Genomic DNA, 4,347 nt, shown 5'->3' with positions numbered 1-4,347 from the left:
TACTAAAAAGAATTGAATGGTGAAGTTATTACAAAAAAGAATATTATGGAATTCAACCCTAGTGCTTTAGTAGAATTCCATTTCAAAATATTCTTTTTAGTAATAACTTCACCATTGTGTTTGTACTTTCATACTAAATTATCCCTTGTTTCACTATACTTTGTTGTTTCATTCTCCAATTTTTGAAAACTTTGTTGTTCTTCAACCCTTTTTTACTGTATGCTTTACTCTATATTTAATGAGAAATTTTTTAAATCCTTTGAAGCCCTTACACAACACAAAGGGTAAACATTATTATGTTTAATTAAAATGACAAATACAAAAATTGATATCCTAAATAATTCCCTCGTCACCCCAATATGTCACCACAAAAGCATGGCTAAAACCAGAGATTCTTCACGTAAGGGATTATCACTCTTCTTGAACTAGCTTGCAAGGTCGACTACATGCTCAAAGATCCTTTTGGTAGACTTACGGACTTAAAAGTAGTATTTCTTAGGTGCCAGGCAGACCACTTAACTGAAACAATTGAAGGAACTTAAAAGTAGTTTTTCTTAGTAAACAAATGGAATGCTTGTGTGAGGGTAGTAATCCCTTAGAAATATGCTAGAAATTTGCGGGGTACTGTGAGGGGAGTAATCCCTTAGACCTAGGGTGGGCTGAACGAATTGGCCCAGGTCGTTTGGGTAGCATGGGCCAGACCGACCTAGAAGGCCCATAGTGGGAAGGGGTAGAAGAAACGCCTTATGTGGGGACTGGTCAGAGGTATGGATCGCCCCTGATCACCCACGATCAAGGCGTCAGGGTCAAATCAACGTGTCAGAAGGACACTGACACCTAGGCATTGAAAGCAGCACAGGCAGAAGCGCCGACAACTGAAGAGTAGGGTGTCAAGGACCACCCCTTGCGCTCGGGTACTGACAGGTATGCGGTCCTACCATTGAACGAAAGGCTAGCACGGAACGCGACAGGAGGGGATGTGGGAAACACCCCCACGACCCTGCTAACAGGTACGTATGACACCTCATTAAATCCCATTTGCCAGAAGATCACATTGGCCAGGTATATAAATACCCCCTCACACCCCCTGGGGGTCTCTCTCTCTCTCTCTAATTTTGAATACTTTTCTCTTTCATTTGCTTGGCCACCCTCAACAACTGACTTAAGCATCGGAGGTACCACGGCGCCTCGAGCTTGAAGTTTCCCAAGCCGTGAAACACGACTTCAACAGTGGCACCATCTGTGGGATCTTTTTCTTTCTTATAATAACGTGTCCTTAGCATGCAGGCAACGACGCACTCTCAAGCTCACGTCGTGAAGAAGAACAACCTGAAACAACAGAAGCAAAAGTCAACAGACAAGGTGAAATGATATGGAAGCTGATGGAGGAGGTGACGACTCTCTGCTAGGAGAATGCCTCCCTACGGAGAACCAACGGGGAGTTGGAGAGAGGCGAGCATAGCCACCACTCTGTGTCCCATTGAGTCCCTGAAGTAGGGGCAGCTGAAGAGAGTGGCGCAGAATGCACCTCGAGCTCCGTGAACTCGGGGACAAATATGCTGAGATGGCCAAACGGATGGGTATGACGACCACAGTGGACCAACAGCCGTATATCGTTGAGGTTATGGCAGTTCCCCTTCCCCCAAGATTCAAAGTTCCACAGATAGATGCATACGATTGGTCCAACGACCCGCTAGAACATCTAGAAACATTCAAAGCCCATATGACCTTGCATGGATTCCCAGGAGAAGTCGCGTGCAGGGCATTTCCTTTCACTTTGAAGGGGACGACAAGAACATGGTTCGAGTCCCTACTGGCCGGTACCATTGACAACTTCGCTGAGTTGGCCCGTCTCTTCCTGTCGTAGTTCGTGGCAAACAAGAAAATGAGGCATCCCACAACCTATCTCTTGGTGGTGAAGCAACGAGATGATGAAAGTCTGAAGTCATACTTCTCTCCGTTCAATAGGGAGCACATGACAATAGATGACCAGGATGGAAAGATCACCATGGCAGCTCTTCTAGGGGGCTCTGGCCCTGTATCCCCTTTATGACCAAAATCACGAGAAAAAACCGTTAAGGGAGTTCATGAACCGAGCCGACTGTTTCATCAATGCTGAAGACACGCTTCGAGGGCTAACAGCCGCTCGAAAGGCCGAGTTTGATCAGGTAAACAAAAGAGCCATTGAGCATAGCAATAACGTGGGTCGGGAAGGTAACAAGAAGAAGGCATGCGAGAAGCGCAAGGAAGAGTTGCATGCTTGTAGACGGGTCGAACCATGCACACATTCCAGCATGGCTGTGGAGGTCGAAAGAAACCTAAGCCCACCAAAAGAACAACAAGAAAGTCTGGCCCACCCCGAATACTGCACCTACCACTACACTGACAGCCACCGAACAGAAGACTGCTTTACCAGAAAGCGAAAGATGGAGGAATTAGAAGCATTGCTAGACCTACGAGGTGACAAGCAGCATGCCTGACTACCCGATGGTCACACATGACAATGGAGAAGTGAAAGTCCAGCAAGGCAAAGGGCGAAAGGATGCCCTAGAGTAAGTCCACGCCGAAGAGGCCCGGCTAGAGGGAAGGATCCTGTGGGTGAAATCCGCACGATCGTTGGAGGATACGCTACGGGAGGGACTACCTTCTAGGTGTGGAGGGCCCACGCTAGAAGAGCCCGGTATGAAGAAGTGTTCACTGCCATCAAGGCGGTGTCGAGCTCTAAGAGCCACTCGGGGGAACAATCATAACCTTTAGTGAGAAGGATAAGGAGAGCATCCTCCACCCTCATGACGACGCCTTGGTAGTGACCTTACAGATTGGCAGCTACTCAATGAGAAAGGTTCTGTTCGAATAACGGCAGTTCTGCCGGTATTCTATTCTGGGAAACCTTCGTCCAAATGGGCATCACCCTTGATCGGCTACACCCTACCCAAATGCCCCTTAAAGGCTTCACTGGAGACATAGTCCAACCAATTAGAATCATCACCTTATCCATCCTGGCAGGGAAAACGGCAGCTACCATGGTGGATTTCCTCATGGTGAAAGCATCCTCCTCCTACAATGCAATCCTAGGGTGACCAACACTAAACAACCCGAGGGCGATGACCTCCACATTCCACTTGAAGATGAAATTTCCAACTCTCGCGGGAGTGGGCGAGATTTGTATTGAGCAATTTGGGAACAACCTGTGGGCAAGAGAATGCTACGTGCGGGAGTTGAAGTAGGAGGCCAAAGAGTTTCAAGCTCTCAAAGGAGTTCAAGAGGCTACCGACCCGCCTCTACCGCTGACCTTGATGGAGCTGCATGAGCAATTTAGTGATGAGCAAGCACTGTGGCAGGCAAAGCCCTATGACCCCTAGAGTTGGTGTCGGTGGACCCACAGAGACCCAAGCAAACTGTCCATGTGGGGACCAAAATAGCCCTTGATCTAAGAAGATTCATAAAACTACTTCTCGCCTAGCATCAAGACGTGTTCACCTGGAGCAATGAAGAAATAACTGGAATCGACAAAGCAATCATTGAGCATCGCCTGAGTGTGAATCCCAAGGCTAAGAAGGTCAAGCAAAAGCGTCACAGACTCCTAGCCACGGGGTTCATTAGGGAGGCCCACTACCTCGAATGGTTATCTAATGTAGTCCTAGTGCAGAAGGCGAGTGGGAAGTGGAGAATGTGTGTTGACTTCATATACCTAAACAAGACCTATCTGAAGGACAGCTTCCCCCTACCACGTATAGACATGATAGTGGACTCGGTGGCTGGGCACCCCCTGCACAATTTCATGGATGCATAATCGAGGTACAGTGAGATTAGTATGAACCCAAACGACGAGGAAAAGACAACCTTCATCACCGACTGGGGACTCTACTGCTACAAAGCTATGTCGTTCAGTCTGAAGAATGTTGGCACAACTTACCAGCGACTGGTTAATCAAATGTTCAAGGAGCTGATTGGAAGGAACTTGGAGGTATATGTAAATGATCTCTTGGTCAAAAGCAGGAAACCTGAGCAGCATATCGCTGACCGTTGGGAAGCTTCCGCAATGCTGAGGAGATACCAAATGAAACTCAACCCACTGAAGTATGCCTTCGATGTCAAGTCGAAGAAGTTCTTGGGCTTCATGGTCTCGGAGCAAGGAATCGAGGCCAATCCACAAAAGGTGGAGGCGATAGTGAGTATGCCCACACCGCAAACAATTCACGAGGTCCAAAGGCTAGAAGAGAGAGTAACGACCCTGAATTGGTTCTTTGCATGGTCAATCAACTGCTGCCTTCCTTTCTTCATGGTCCTCAGAAAGGCGCGGGGGTGGAACGCTGAGTGCGACTAGGCATTAACCGAGCTGAATGA

The sequence above is a fragment of the Juglans microcarpa x Juglans regia genome, chromosome 2S (genome assembly GCF_004785595.1).
Source record: "Juglans microcarpa x Juglans regia isolate MS1-56 chromosome 2S, Jm3101_v1.0, whole genome shotgun sequence".
Lineage (NCBI taxonomy): Eukaryota > Viridiplantae > Streptophyta > Magnoliopsida > Fagales > Juglandaceae > Juglans > Juglans microcarpa x Juglans regia.
Note: the sequence above shows the minus strand (reverse complement) of the source record.